The sequence below is a fragment of the Lissotriton helveticus genome, chromosome 7 (assembly GCF_964261635.1).
Source record: "Lissotriton helveticus chromosome 7, aLisHel1.1, whole genome shotgun sequence".
Classification (NCBI taxonomy): Eukaryota; Metazoa; Chordata; class Amphibia; order Caudata; family Salamandridae; genus Lissotriton; species Lissotriton helveticus.
Window position 1 is genome coordinate 1,947,449,339 of NC_136068.1, and position 17,370 is coordinate 1,947,466,708.

The window sequence follows — 17,370 nt, forward strand, 5'->3', positions numbered from 1 at the left end:
ATAGGTAATTAAATTGGGAGAACAGATAAAGCACGTAAAGCGGCGCAGCATACCTCGTAACAATGTGGTATATTTCAAAACGTATTATTCTTTTCAGGCAGAGGTTTTCTATACGAGATTGGTTGCAGCTGGATAACGAAGATAAACGCTCCAAGTGCTAAAAAGATGTAAAACGAGCGTGTCAGATAATATAGCGCTGGGGTTTGAATGCGTACAATATGCGGCGCGGTTCACCAATTAGGACATACCTGCTCTAGAGAGAACATCATCGTGCTTTCTTAGAGAAGTGGAGTATGATCGCGACTCGTTGTTCGCGCGATCTTATGATCTTGATAGTTGAAACTGCCAGAGAACTGGCAGTGGATATCAAAACTGAGATTGATACTTTGGAAGAACAGATTAAACAAGCAGGTAGTGTAGATGAAGCTTTGAAAAAAATTGAAGAAGCCAATAAAGAATTAGAGTCATTTGCTAATTATCTAGAGAAACGCAAAAATGAGAAACTTAATAAAGATAAACGTTTCTACTCAATAGAGAATACCTACCCTTATCTCAGAACAGAGTTTTATAAGCAGAATCACTATCTAGATACCAACAAACACCAACAGCAAAGAGTAAACACTTTTTCAGAAACTTCAGAATCTGGAGGTGAAAGTGATGATGCCCTCTATGAACCTGAAGGCAATTATAATTCTGCCCAGCCTAAACGTAACTATTCTCAGCGTTTTTTAGGCAATTGTGGAGCGAACCGCGGCCGTCCCCGAGTGCGATTCCAACCACAAAACAGGGGGAGTTACAAGCCCCAGCATCATTACCAACAGGATCCACAGCATCACTACCAGTCAGAAGAGCCTCAGTTTGTCCGAGAGACCAGGAATCGCCAGTATTGGAAAGCGGGAATGTGATCCCTATTTTCAATTTGTCTAAATCTGTACTGAATGAATCTAGCGTTAGCCTCCTTTCCAAGGGTCTCTCATTTGTACCTCACTGTGGTGCCAACATTTTTGAATTATATAGTGATATCATTTCCTTTTTTCAAAAGGTTCGCCTTAAAAAATACTTCCAAACAGATGGCACAGAAAATATTGTTTCTGAACCAAACCAGTTGCATCTACCATCCACATTTAGTCCCACTCTTGACCAACTTGGACCAGAAGTGGCAACCTTCGAGTTGGTAGTTCTTAAAAAATTGGAACAATCTATTCAGTATATTCCTAAACCTACATATAACATCAACAGACAAGAACACGATGCCTTGAAATCTTTAGCAACCGATAAATCTTTAGTAATTAAAAGTAGTGATAAAGGCGGTGGCATTGTTGTCATCGATTCGAATGTCTATGAGGAAAACATGCAAAAAATGTTAGACGATCCTACTTTTTATGTTGGCATTACTTCAAATCCCCTAAATAAAATAAATAAACAGATAAATTACTTAACTACTCAGGCATTACACCAAGGGGACATTTCTGGAAAGGAATTTGAATATCTTAATTTTAATGCAGGGAAGACTGCATGCATATACGGCCTTCCGAAAATGCATAAGAACCAGGAAAATCCCCCATATAGGCCAATTGTTTCAACGATAGGCACTCCAACTGAACCGCTATCTAAATTCGTTGATTCATATTTATGCCCACATATCCCTAATATACCCTCATATATAAAGGATACAGGAGCTATGATTAGGAAGGTTGAAAACATCGCTTTTAATTCGACACGAGATCTTCTTGTCACCCTCGATGTCGAATCTTTGTACAGCAACATTCCTCTGATTGAAGCCATGCAGACTGTAGACTGGTTTATTGATCTCTATAAAATACCATGTCCAAAAACCTTTCTACTAGATTGCTTACAGATTTTTCTTACTGAGAACATCTTCGAATTTGGATCAAGCCTCTATCGCCAGATTAAAGGGGTAAGTATGGGAGCATCTGTGGCTCCCTCAGTTGCGAATATCTATATGGCCGCATTTGAGGCCAGATTCATCCACAACGAGATTGCGCCCTTCTTTGAGTCTGTCTCCCATTGGTCCAGATACATTGATGACATCTTCTTTGTCTGGACCGATGGGAGGGAGACTCTTATGGAGTTTCTGGCGTGGTTGAATGCTGGCGACCCTAATCTCAGGTTTCCCTCTCACATCAGTGCCAGCAATATTGAATTCTTGGACATTTTGATCTTTGCTAATGATGACAGATTAAAAGTAGACCTATTTGTTAAGTCTACAGCTAGGAACAACCTTTTGCATTTTCAAAGTTTCCATCCGCGTTGCCAAAGACAGAGCATACCCTTTTCCCAGTTTTTACGGGTAAGACGAAACTGTACCAATCTCAAAGACTTCGACAGACAGTCTGTGGAAATGAAACAAAAGTTCCTGGAAAGGGGTTATCCCCACAGACTTGTCAGGGAATCTTATAAAAGGGCTCGTTATTACGATAGAGACCATTTACTACAAACCAAACCTGAGAAAGACTTAAAGCAACTTGTCTGCGTAACAAGACACTCAACTTTGGACTCTAAAGTAAAACAGATAATTAACTCTTCATGGCACATTTTAAATAGCAATAACACTGGAAACTTAAAACTGAAGAAGCCTTTGTTCGCACATAAGCGAAATAGAAACATAAAAGATTATATAGTACGTTCCAGATTTCAAGGCCAACCTAATACTGAATGCCTAGCTCAAAGATCTATACATACCAACCAGGCCATAAAAGGAACATTTAATTGCTCTAAGTGTAAATCATGCTCCAACATTATACAAGGGGAATCATTCGTGCATAATGGTTATACAGCCACAGCTACCAACATGTGGAATTGTAAAACCACGAATGTAATCTACTTTCTTCAATGCCCCTGTTCCTTGGGGTATGTAGGACTGCACGTTCTATCCAGACACGCCTAACTGAGCATCGCTCAGCTATCCGAACCCGTAAAACGCTGGCACCTATGGTGAAGCACTTTTTAGAGATTGGTCATGGCCCGGATGACTTTAAATGGCGTATTCTGGAAAGAATTAATGTACCAGACACCAAAGGCGGAGACAGAATCCGTAAAAAACGGGGAGTATTCTGGATATTTTCCTTGGATACTTTTCGCGCAGGCCTGAATAGCGAAATCCCTTGGGAAAACGCTATTATTTAAATGGTAATACTGAGAATTTTTAGATACTATATGCTGGGACATATGACTTCTATATTTGGGTGCGATTATGTATTCTACTATAACTGACATGGTAATTGTTAGATGCACCTTATATGGAAAAACGCCACTACCAAAATGAAAGCACCATGGATATTAATTATTCTTGGTCTTAAATTGTTCGACAAAAGCAATTCTTAAATCGTTTGTCTAAATGATAAACGTTGAAAAATTAAAGACATCTTTTATTTATTTTGTTTTTTATTTGCTTTTTTTATTCCTGAATCGCGCAATATACAAACAAACTATTGAGATTCTCTCTTCAAGTCTATGAGCGCGTCTTTCCTCCGTGTCTATGGCCCTTTAAACTTACCATGTGACTAGGGCACACCTATTTAAAGGCGGATGTATTCATTCGGTGCCGTTTCGTGTTTATTCCGCCGTTGATCGTCACCCGGACTCGCTCACCGAAGGAACCAGCCTCCATACGCCCTTCCGTTCTCTCTAGAGCAGGTATGTCCTAATTGGTGAACCGCGCCGCATATTGTACGCATTCAAACCCCAGCGCTATATTATCTGACACGCTCGTTTTACATCTTTTTAGCACTTGGAGCGTTTATCTTCGTTATCCAGCTGCAACCAATCTCGTATAGAAAACCTCTACCTGAAAAGAATAATACGTTTTGAAATATACCACATTGTTACGAGGTATGCTGCGCCGCTTTACGTGCTTTATCTGTTCTCCCAATTTAATTACCTATTGAAATAACATGATATATTACGTTTTGTAAACTTCACAGTATTGCCTCGTCCATCTTCAAAATACAGCAACACAGTAGTTGACAAGAAACCACCTTTCAACATTATACGCATAGAAGAAGAGGTAGGTCACTAGTAACATTATTACGAGCAGATCGGCACTTTGTTAGATAGGGTATCATGACCCAACTTGGAAGTTGAAACCTTAATTTATTTCCGTCTCTTTCTGCGTTGTATATTTCAGAAACGGAAAAATCGAACCTGAGCCAATTTATCAAGGCCGGTTCAGGAAAGTGGAGGCGAGGTATTTTAATTTCATACACAGGGTATGTTCTTTTTATTACCGAAACGACTGACTGCCAACTAGGTCTAAAAATCTGCTTTTCAACACGTATTGTGTCTGATACTGTTTTTGGTCTTTTCCGCCTTTTTCTTTCTAAATAGCTATTCGTTTTGAAAAGGAGACAAGAGGAATCTTATAACATAATATTTTATCAAATCATAACAATTATCGATCATTGACAGCGACAATCGTGATGCAAATAAAGCTGTGAGGTAGGATATCTCTCATAGCTGTGGGCACGATTAAAATAGAGACTTTGTATTTGCCTCCTACAGTTATCCTCATCCTGTTCACTCTGTTCTGGGATAATGGTAAATCATTAAAACTAATTTGAGTGCATATTAATAGCCGTATATGGCAATACAAATATAGCGTATCACCTTAATGCACCTTCCCTTGAACATAATCTGTGAGTGCACTGACAACAATATTCTGTCTGGAGAAATTACCGATACCAATTTTTACATCTATCTAGCCAAATGAGCATGGACATTTTTATCCCTTTTCTTCTATAATCTTTTCCACCTGGTGGGCTTACTTGTCTATACATTGGGTTGCTTTTTGAATTTAATTACACCTACTTCCGTGATTATAGAATGTAACGGTTCAAACAAAATGTTGAAATGTAAGGTTAATTCTGATCGCAATTTGTCTTATGAATATGAGTCATTACTGTTTTGTGATTAATTGTCTTTTTTAATTTCTGAACTAAATGAATGTATTGTCATATAAGTGACTTTGGTTTTTTTATTTAGGAAATTGAAATCTGTTTGTCTTGAAGAAGGTGCTGGCCCCCGAAACGCGCGTCGACAATATATTTTATTTAATTCCTGAATTTTGCTCTTGTTTTTAAGAAATTGTGATTATTGTGTTTTATTAATTTTTCTTGTGTATAAACTTTTTTTATTGCATTTTTTATGTATTAGACCTTGTGTTTAATTGAAATTGCCTTGCATTCTATTTGAATGCCTTGTGGCATTCTATGTATTTTATTTCATTAAAATAAACCAGTTGTCTCACGGAAGTAGGTTGTTTGCGTCCAATCACTATTATGTAGGCAAGTCACGTTCTTTGACCGCCTGGGTTGTTACTCACATATTGATTTTTCCCTGACCTAGGGGTTGAACATTTTCATTACAGGGAACCCTTGTTTTTTACAAGTGTCAATCAGGCTTTATGCCACACCGCAACACTGCTCTCAACCTATGGCAAGTGCATGGGGTCATAGAGAGAGCTGACACTATCCAAGAGGATGCAATAATCTTGTCCTTAGACGCCAGCATGGCATTTGCTACTCTGGAGTGGTCCTACCTCTTTGCAGTACTCTCCAAGTTGGGGTTTGGGCCGCAGTTTATGTCATGGGTCAGACTCCTCTACTCCGCTCCTCTTGCGCAGGTGGTGGTCAACAATAAATGGTCTGAATACTTTGCTCTCAGTCGAGGTACTAGGCAGTCTACACTCCTCCAAAGGTTTCGATAAGTGAGACCTCATACGTATCTCCCGGGTGGGAGACCTCTGGGTAAATGGTGCCATGCTCAGCTTCGGCCAATTGCAGCAACAGTACAAGCTCACAGACTCAGAGTTCTTTCTCTATCTGCAGATCCGACATGCACTGTTCACCACCATAAATAGGGACTCCCCCCTCCCCGACTCCTCCCCCTTGAGGATAGGTTATTGGATGGGCTTCTTCTGCAGAAAGCTATCTCGTTAACTTACAAAAAGCTTGTTAACAATGCACCAGACACTCTGGTCAAATTACAAGAATCGTGGGAGAGGGATGGACTATTATTGGATGACAAAGAGTGGAGAGAGGCAGTGACCTACCCCAGGGTGGTGGCGATTTCAGCCTGTCTCCATCTGGTCAAACTGAAATTCGTCCACAAGACTTATATCACTGGACCACAGCTAGTCCGCATGGGCCGTGAGGAGAATGCAGACTGTAGACGGCGCTGCAGACAGACTACTACCTTCATGCACATTCTGTGGGAATGTGAGCAGATCAAGAGATACTGGAGGGGGATACATACGGTTATGAGTGAGGTCCTTCATAAAGCTTACTGCCCAGAGGCTATGAGATGTCTACTCAATTGTGGTGTTGAGTTTTAACAAGCCTACATGCACTGCAAAAACTCACGATACCTTAGAACATAAGTTGGCATGGAAACTGGAAGACAAATGACAAGTTTATTAAGACCCCATGGAGTGGTGGCACATTCCAACAGCACCCTCCGGCAATGCAAGAAGTATCACCCCGAACAGAGAGCACATGGCTCTTTTATACCCATACACGGGTTTGAAAAATAGGCGGTACACACATAAGACGATTTCATGTACATATAAGGAAATTTTTGGAACACAGACAACATGTGGGAGGAGTTTAACACCTTTGGTCAGTTGGGGGAACATTCCTTAACAGTGATCGATTAGAAACAGATGTGGTTTAATTGCGCATGCACGAAGCTTGACCATGATCTAAAGATTGCCTGTTGCTGGGCAGACAATGCGGTCAACTAACGGAGAGGTAGGACAAAGGGCATGATGACCACGAGGCAACGTGGACATTCAAAATGGAGGCCGGGAATACAAAATGGCCTCCGAAACATGGTCCATATAATAACGAAAACACTCGTAGCTTCAGCGAATGCTAACCTAATCGCTGCCAATTTACGACAGACGACTCTTTTAGCATTTAACTGAAGCTACCCTTATATTTGAAGTAATCTGGATACTCATCATCGATATTGATAAGCATTATGTTTGTGACTTCTTTGTTTATCATTTGTTGATCTTTTGTCTCAATACTGTTTCTTTTGGAACGGGATACAGGCAGTAATACATATAGTGCGTAATGCAGGACCACATAGTATACACAAACAGAGTGTGAAGAATATCCCAATTATTACACATAAGATGGTCAATAGCTTCCAACCCCAGGTGGTGAGCAGAGTCCAAATCCAACCCGAAAATATCCATGTACCGTTCTCAGGATGAATTTCGGCGGCAATTTTATGTAATTTAGAAATTGCACCATATACAGAAGGTGAATTATCGGGCACAAAAACACAGCAACTACTTCCGATAATGCGACATGCACCTCCAAGATCAGCTAATATGACGTCTAAGACCATACAGTTCTGGAGGGCTACAATTCTAGTAATTTGGAGTTCTTCTATGAGATTGCCTAATGCCATAGCAGTTTGATTGGCAACAGCTTCTACAATACGTGTTAGTCGTCATACTTTTCTTTTATTCAGGGCAGCGCCTACAAAAGCAAATAGGCCCAAATTAAAATCAACATATTGCTGTAACGAGGTGTCAGTCTGGGCTACTGTATCAATATTTATAGTTCTTTTTAATCTGTTCACAATAAGATCATGGTATAACACAAAGTTTTTATGGTACATCTCTGGTGCTATAAATACAGGGGGCAATATAAATGATACATAACATACTCCTGACCATCCCATTGGAAGTCGATGATAACCCTTGTTCCCACATACAAAGTACGTATTGCGTGAAGCTACAAATGCAACATTACTTGGTCCATCAAATGCTAATATTGTTGTACATTCACTTTCCCCAACTGGAATTGTTCCTTTATTTTTAATACATAAATCTGCTTTTGCTTTAAGGACTGAAATTATGAACAAGTTGGACATGTTCGTTATTCTTGTATTAGTGAAGATGTGTGGTGAAGATGCATTGTCCGATCGGTTTTCCTCCCACTCCAACTTAGTCCCTTCTGCTTGTGGGTAACCATCTTCATCCTGATGACAAACTTGATTAAGGCGAAAAAGAAGTCCACCTTTTGACGGCCATCTCAGAGTGAACAAAAGTGCATACCAAGCATAGCAAGACCCATTATGAGAGAAAGGAAGAGGAATAAGAGGAGTTCCTCCTTTCTTTTGATGGCCTGGTAGCATTCCGCACACCCAACAGTTTGTTAAGTTCGTAGTATTGTGCGTGTGGTACAGAATCTGGATGAAAGTGTTATTCAAGTAAGTCTGTCTATGCTTTTGCCCATGGTATGGCAAAGTAAAATTGGAAATGCTCAAATGGAACAGGAATGGTAGCAAACAAATATTTTCTTGCTGGGGCCATTCTTTCTGCGACCCAAGCTGTTCTCGCTATAACCACCATAGCAACAGCAAAACCGATGATGCAAATAATCTTCTTGTTTTTCAGCATTCTTTCAATAACAACGTGAAATCTTTCCCTTCAAAACTAAAAAATAAAAATGAGCGCTGAGCCCTAATGGGGCAGCCATTGGTTTCTTCTCCGAGGGTCAAGACGGGTGTCGCTATACTGAGCAGGGCTGATCCCCCCCTTGCCATCTCGGTATTCCGTTTCACTAACCCCGGGCGGTAGCTCAACCAGTCTCATTCAAAACAGATGCTTTCCTTGGTCGTAGATGATATCTCGATGTACCGGAAACAGTGTGGTCCGGGAAGACTTCCTCAGATTCATTGGGCATGATGGCTGGGCTCTTTTCCGTATTCAAGATGTCTCGATAATCAGACAGCACAGCAGGTTTCACCAAGTCGGGAGAGGCACGGTGACAGTGCGTTGGATGAATCCACCTTTTCTGGTTCGTCACTCGCACTGCTGTTCTTGTGGATAGAAGGACTTGTTCCGGCCCACGCCACCTCGGCTCTAAACTGTTAGACCTCTCGAAGGATCAGACCATCACATGGTCCCCAGGTCGGAGATCGTGAGCCTCACCCATGGATCTGTTTGGAAGAGCTTCTAGAACCTGTTGATGAATAGAAAGCAAGTCATTTGTTAATCGTGCCAGATAGTCATTTATCAATATGCAAGGTACATTGGGGCAGATTTATGATGGGAATGCGCTACATTTGCATCACGCAACTGCGACGTAAACGTGGCGCATCCCTATGACCCATTTACAACGTGACGCATCTAGGCAGATGCGTCACGTTGTAAAGCCCTGCGCCACTTGTGGGCGTTCCGGCGCAGGGTGGGCGTTCCGGGGCAGGTGTGCCTCGCAAAAGATTTAACTCAGTCACTTTCAGGCCAATGCTGTGTCAAAACCCTGCGCCTGCTTGAAGCAGGCGTAGGTCTTGACGCAGCATTGTATAGATGACACCCCCGAGCCTTGCTGGAGCTGTATCGCGCTTGCGACGCAACTCCAGAAATGCGCCACCTTTACGTGTGTGACACATCTGTGCCGTTTTTGCCCCATGGTGCGCCGCATTGTAAATGCGGTGCACCATGGGTGGCGGAGCACTGGCGGAGCACTGGCGCAAAATACCTGGCGCATCCCTGGGGATGCGCCAGTTATCATAAATCTGCTCCATCATGTATTGGGCGTGGCTTAGGAACGCCCCAAATATTCATGGGCCTGCCAAATACCACCTCATAAGGTGTAAGGCCAGATCGTGAATGTGACACTGATCTTATGGATAACAATGCCAAAGGCAAAGCGTTCGGCCATTTCTAGGATGTAGAGGCCACAATCTTTGCTAGCTTTAATTTCAGAGTAGCATTGTATCGTTCTACCAAACCTGCTGACTGCGGATGAAACACAGCATGCAATTTTTGCTTTATCCCTAATCCTTTCAGGACATATTCCACAATCTTCCCTACGAAATGAGGCCTGTTGCCGCTTCACAAAAATGTACAAACACCAAATCTAGGGAAGTACTCCTTCAATAACACTTTAGCTGTCATCAACGCTGTATTGTCCTTCGTAGGGTAGGCTTCTATCCGCTTACTGAAAGCACATACCACCACTAGGACATACTTTAAGTTATTACAGCGCTCGAGTTGAATGTAATCCATCTGTAGTACTTCAAATGGTGCAGTCGGTGGAGCAAACCCTCCTGTAGGAGTGGGTGTCCCTTTGGCAGGATTATGCTGTAAGCATATCAAGCAGGTCTGTACTACTCTCTTAGCCGTACTGGCAATCTCAGGATGCTCCCAAACTGGTGCAAGCAATTTAGTAATCGCAAGAGCTCCAACATGTGCCAGTCCATGTGTCATCAGAACCAGTGGTTGTAGATTTTTTACTACGCCAACAGCCCTCATCGTCCAATACTCCCTCTGTAGACCACTGCTTAAGTTCTGCTTCGGAAGCAGATTTCTGTATATCTAGTATTTCTTCTCTAACATCATGCCATCACTCAGCCTGCTATTTCACTACATACATAGGGGAAACATTTTTCAACATCGCAATTTCACTAGCTGTTTAGTCTGCAAAAGCATTTCCTTGTCCTATTTTATCTGTCACCTTTTTGTGTGCGCTGCATTTGACTATCGCTATCTTCTTTGGACACATTATGCGTTCAAAAGATTATGCACCAATTCTCCGTTCATGATTTGTATCCCATATGATGTCAAAAATCCTCGCTCCTTCCAGAGTAGGCCAAAATCATGCACTACTCTGAAAGCATAGCGACTATCGGTGTAAATGTTCACACACAGTCCAGCGCTAAGCTCACATGCTCTTATCAGCGCTATTAATTCAACTGCTTGGGCTGACCTTTGTGGTATGCGAGCTGTTTCTACCAATGTCTCAAGTGTTGCAATTGCATAGGCTGCGGAAGTCGTACCATCTGGCAGCTTTAAACATGATCCATCATCCCACATGTTTGTTCCTCAGTAAGGAAAACACAATTGCGTGCTTCCTCCGATTGAGATTCAGATGCAGGATATGGCAACAACATAGCAGGGTTTAAAGTTGCGCACCTTTTCAGTGTAATATGAGGCGCCAACAGTGTTAACTCGGATCCTGTCAAACAAGCGCTAGTTAAGTGCTGTGTTTTCGTTTGATTCAATAAGGCATCTTCCGCATGGGGTACTAGCACTAGCAATTTGTGTGACAAAGCTATTCCTTCGCTCTGTCGTATAGACACAGATGTTGCTGCCACTGCTCGAAAACACCCAGGCAACCCTCGTGCTACCGGATCAAGTACTGCTGAGAAGTAAGCACAAGGTCGCTGTTTATCTACGTGTGTCTGCACTAAGACTGACAATGCGCACCCATCCTTCTCATGTACGTGTAAAAATCTTCGTGTAATCTGGTGCACCTAACACTGGTGCAGAACAAAGGGCTTGCCTTAACTGATGGAAAGCATTCTGACATTCATCTGTCCATACAAGTGGAGTTGGAGTGTCCTTTGACAACAGGGCTAACAAAGGTTTTACAATATGTGAAAATCCTAATATCCATTGCCTACAAAAGGAAGTCAAACCAATGAAAGCACAAACATCTTTCTGAGTGGAAGGAACTGGTGTGTCTAAAATTGCTTGAATTCGATCTGATGTCAGTGCACGTTCCTCCTTAGACAGAAGATGACAGAGGTAGGTCACCTTCGGTCTACAATATTGTAATTTCTTCTGTGACACTTTGTGATGATTCGCAGCAAGAAAAGAAAGCAAGGAGAGAGTACTCTCCTCACATTGTTCAGGGGTATCAGCTGCTAACAAAATATCATCGACATATTGAATGAGAGTCACTCCAGGCGGTAACTCAAAAGAATCAAGCTGTCTTTTCAAAGCCTGGCTATAAATACTTGGACTTTCCGTATAGCCTTGAGGATTATTCAAAGTGAAGCCGAAAAGATATCAGCTATCGGGATAAATAGGGATCGAAAAGAAAGCATTTTTCAGGTCTATTACTGAGAACATGGTAGCTGTAGGTGGGACCAAAGTAAGTAAAGTAGTAATATCGGACACTACAGGATATTGGGGCACTACAATTTTATTCACCTCCCTCAGGTCAGTAATAAAACGATAAATCCTAGTATCAGTATCTTTTTTCAAAATTGGAAGCATAGCACTGTTACAAGCAATATAGGGTACTTCTTCCACTACTCCTACATCAATCAAATCCCTTATGATATGAGTCAAAGCTTCTTCACCTTCTCTGGAAATCTTATATTGTGGCACCCGGGGCAGCAAAGCACCCTCCTTGACACTAATATGAATGGGAGGGATAACCATCTGTCCTACATCTGTATCTGAAGTGGCCCACAAAACACTCGGGAGGGAAGCTAGCACAGCGTCTTCCTTGAGAAGACACGATCTTTCAACCTCAGGATAATTCTGGTTCAAAATAACACGCACCCCTTCAGGGGAGCAGCGTATCATTGCTCTAAAATGTTTTAACATATCAAAGTGCACAATATTATCCGGTGTATTCGGGGACAACAAGAATGGACAAGGGGCAGTGAATCAATATCAATATGGAATGGAAGAGGCTGTGACAATGGGCTAAGGGAAGGTGTGCTATCGAACCCTATCAATGTAATCATTTTGCCAGACAGGGGAGCCCTTGGAGCCAATTGTTTGGACAGGCTGCTATGAGTAGCTCCTGTATCGACCAGAAACTGATCAGTAAAACCCAAAACATGTGCTAAAACATATGGACCCCCTCTGATCTACAGGGATTTCAACCGATTCCATACCCCATCCTAGGCAATCCTATGCGTAAGTAGCATCTTAAAATTCAGGAGACCCGTCCTCGGCTATCTGGTACTGATTACGTCTATCGAAAGTATTGTACCCGTTCGGTCCACTGCCACTAGATTCAAACCAAGCACGATCATTCGCCCCTCTTCTACGGCCTGAGTATCCATTCCTAGATCTATTTTGGCCTCGACCACGCTGATTTCGCTGGGCATGTAGCACTGGACAATCTGAAATCCAATGCCTAAACTGTTTACAATACGCGCACTGATCCGCAGAGAGATCAGGGCGGGAGGAAGGCGGGCCATAAAACCCACGTCTACCCCTATCATTCCCTCTAGTCTGCGGAGCATAAACCTGAGCCAACATCACTTTTGTCTTCAAATCTTTCCTCTTTTTTTCATCACTTTCTTTTGCCTCTAATTCCTGCCTCTCATAATATTGAGCCATTGTTAAAAGAGGTGCGGGAGTCGAAGTGGTCCACAAACTTTCACTAGCTTTTAATCGTTTAGCAATCTCTGGTAAAAGATTGGCTACATACTTGTCGACAAACAAATGTCTACCCGTATCATCTGTCAATGATTGTCCACTATAATCATGGAATGCTTCCTCGAAGCGCGTAAAGAAATCTGACACTGACTCATCTGGTTTCTGTTTACAGGGTGCTAACATAGTCCAATCAATCATTTTAGGCGGGATGAGCAACTTTAATTTATTCAAAATAGCTACAGGGAGGTCTAGGATTATTTGACACGGTTAAGAGGCGGGCTCTCTTTCTCTGTCTGCTTGTTCTAAATCTCTCCATTCCGCCCCCAAATTTGGCTGATCATTAGTTTTATGGATCGCCCTCCACATATCAGGAGGCAATATTAATCCAAAGAAAAGATCAATATCAGTTAGCATCATAACACAAGAACTAAGAGCCCCCTCTACCTCCTCATAGAAAGCCGCTGGATTTTTACGTGGATCAGGCAAGGCATTCTTAAGGGCCATAACATCTGCTCTATTCAAAGGGGTATAAACCCAATTATATACAAAATAACCCTTTGTGTCCACAGACAACTTATTATCATCTATACCTTGACCTTTAGGAGGGACATACAAAGGTGCGGCTTCCCGCATGGGTTTTGCATGGATTATGTGACTCTGATCCGAAGATAGCAGATTCTTTTTCCGTAACCGACGACCCAGGCACAGTCGAACCCACTGCCTTTTTCTCGTCGTGTTGCGGTATCCCGAACTTTAATCAGACACTGGAGAAAGTCATCTGCGTCTGTGAGAACGAAAAGAGCATTACGTAAATTTTGATGATCAGCCACTACATCTTTAGGTTCTAACTCAACTGAATATTTCCTAAATCGCTCAATAATTTCCCCAGCCAAAACCTCCAAGAAATACAACTGTTCTTTTTCTGACCACCCCCTCATACCTGTTCTAACATCAAGAGCAGAGGCGCTATCAATATTAATTTTACGAGCATCATCTCGTAATTCAGCAGCACGAGTGGCAGAAAGCATAGAACGAGTGTCCCGTCCTTTGTCCCGCTCGTCAGGAGAGTCCGCATCCGTGTCCGGAGCCGAAGGTATTGCATACAGTGGTGGAGAATGATCTAGTAATGAAAAATCATCAAGTATATTATTAAGGACAGGATAGAGAGGACGTCGAATAGGGAACTGACCATTAATCTGTAAATTACGCTCCCTTAACTCCTTCTCTTTTTGCTCCTGCATTTGATTATCCTGTAGCTGTAAAGCTTTAACATGGGCAGCCTTTCGTTGCTCCTTGTCAGCCAAGGCCTAATCACGCTTCATACGCTCACACACCGCTTTCTCCGACATACGCACACAATCAAACATATCTTGTCTAGACCTGCGCTGAAACAAACACTGCTCCACATACTGAACCTTTCGTAAATCAAATGACCCATGTAGTGGCCAACGTAACTCCGAGTTGGCCTTAGTATATTTATGCCACATTGTGTTATACATGATAGGGGGGAGGCCAAACTTTACGTACATCTCCCTATTAGGTGTCCCCTCTGGGGGAGCCAGCTATGATTCATTTAATCGTAAACTGGTATCATTACTAAAGCAACACATCCTTCGAAGCGTGCTAAAAACAGGCATGTCAAAAATATCGCAAAATATGCAATATTACACGTAAAATGACACTTAAAGTACTTCACGTACGATGTGCCGTTCAAATAAATATAAGATCAGAGAAATATCTCCACATTACCTGCCTATGTGAGGTGCACTCCACATATAATACAAAACATTAGCTAACTCATACAAATCCAAAAAGCCACAGCAAGTGTCAATAGACTACCTTACCAATCCAAAGCTTACCAATAATTCCAACCGTCCAGATTCCAACTGCCAAGTTCCCAAATCGACCAAACGATCAAGATCTCAGTCGAGGACCGGCGCCACCTGGAAGGTCAGATCGGAAGGAAAGGGGAAACGCCGTAGATGCCGAGACTCACGTCTTACTTCGGCAGTGATCACTTCCAAAGCGAGTTTCCAATCCTTTGTCTCGACCAGTCCTTTGGGCATCCGAGTCGCCGATGAGTCCCTATTCGGGCGCCAAATTGTGGTATGAGTTTTAACAAGCCTACATGCACTGCAAAAACTGACGATACCTTAGAACAGAAGTTGGCACGGAAACTGGAATACAAAAGACAAGTTTATTAAGACCCCATGGAGTGGTGGTACATTCCAACAGCACCCTTCGGCAATGTAAGAATTATCACAACGAACAGAGAGCACATTGCTCTTTTATACCCATACAAGGGCTTGAAAAATAGGCGGTACACACATAAGACGATTTCATGTACATATAAGGACATTTTTGGAACACAGCCAACATGTGGGAGGAGTTTAACACTTTTGGTCAGCTGTGGGAACATTCCTTAACAGTGATCGATTAGAAACAGATGTGGTTTAATTGCGCATGCGCGAAGCTTGACCATGAGCTGAAGATAGCCTGTTGCATGGCAGACCATGCGGTCAACTAACGGAGAGGTAGGACAAAGGGCATGCTTACCACGAGGCAACGTGGACATTCAAAATGGAGGCCGGGAATACAAATGGCCTCCAAAACATGGTCAATATAACAACAAAAACATACGTAGCTTCAGCGAATGCTAACCTAATCGCGGCCAATTTACGACACAATGTGTGGGAACCCACTGATTTGGTGGGGGAAGAAAGGCTGTGGGTCACACTGGGTGCTACCATTGCTTAAAGAGATATTGCTAAGCTATGGTGGGGGCACACGTCCCCTACCATTTCTGCATGGAAGTGCAACCTTGATTAGTGCATGTTTAGGGAGAAATCTGTTTATGTGGCAAGAGGGTACCCCCAAAAGTGGTCCAGACTGTGGACCAAGTGGAACACATACAGGGGAGATATTTGTGTTGCGCCTACGGCCCCCCCTGAGGACGAATCTTTGTCACCTTGAGGACCTCTCCTGACTCATGTGATGTTCTTTCCAATTGCTGTGTACTCCAAATCAAATGCCATATTTATGATGTCTTGTTTTCAGATACATGTAAATGGCCAATGGTTTGTGTTTTTATTAATAACATCAATAAAAAGATATTTGAAAAAAAACAAAAAAAACAAAAAAGAAATAGCATGCGAACAAGCTTGCTCACTTTGAGTATGGGGAGGGCAGTGGAAAGCTTCTAGCTTGGAAGACCAAACAGCAACTAGCAAGAGGAATAATAAAGGAAACAAGACGTGAGGCCTCAGGAAACATACTTAAGAGTCCTGTAGAGATTGAAGAGGCTTTTCAAAAGCATTTTAAAAAGGTGTTCTGAGAAGAAAAATCAATGAGGAAGAATCTCACAACCTAAACAGTCCAATAATGAGAACTGAGGTTAAGAAAGCAATAGCTGCAGGAAAATCTGGTAAGGCTGCAGGACCAGACGGGCTACCTGCGGAACTGTATATTTTTTTGATGGAGGTCCCTATCCCCATAATGGAGAAGTTATTTTCCCATATCTTTGAAGAAGGAGGGAATATGCCACAGTGACTTTGATCCTTAAACCATCAAAATCACCTAGCTCCTGCGATTCATACAGACCAATCTCTCAGCCTAATCTTGACTATAAAATCTTTGCCAAGATTTTGGCAGTGAGGTTAAAAGGAGTGATAGGGGGTTTGCTACATAGGGATCAAAAAGGCTTTGTTCAGGGGAGAGGAATACAAGACCTCACTTACAACTTGATTGGGACGATAGACCTAGCAACGCTTCAAAAAGTACCATTGGCTAATATTACTCTGGACGCCACAAAAGCGTTTGACCGAGTCAATTGGCCCTAGCTAATGCAGATACTGAGACTGTCTAATTTGGGGGAGGACAGTAAGCAGGACAGTAAGCATGATTTACCAAATCCCCATAGCTAGAGTTCTAGTGAATGAGAACATGTCTGCTCCTGTTAAAATTCAGAGGGGGACATGGAAGGGGTGGCCGTTATCACCTTTGTTGTTTCACTTGTACATTGAACCCCTAGTGGGTAAGATCGGATGTCATGTCAGAATATCTCCCTTTAAGTATAAGAGCTGGGAAAAAAGGTGGCTTTATATGCCGATGCTTTGATGGTTTACACATCAGACTTAAATACGGCAATCCCAATAATATACAAATTGACGTCACAGTTTGGTTGGGTATCTGGCTATGAGATAAAT

The 17,370-nt window shown here is 42.3% G+C and overlaps 1 pseudogene; it reads left to right on the forward strand.

The window, feature by feature from the left end:
* The first annotated feature begins 323 nt into the window (after positions 1-323).
* The window catches only part of LOC144770006 (uncharacterized), a 129,272-nt pseudogene continuing 112,225 nt past the window's right edge, over positions 324-17,370 (forward strand).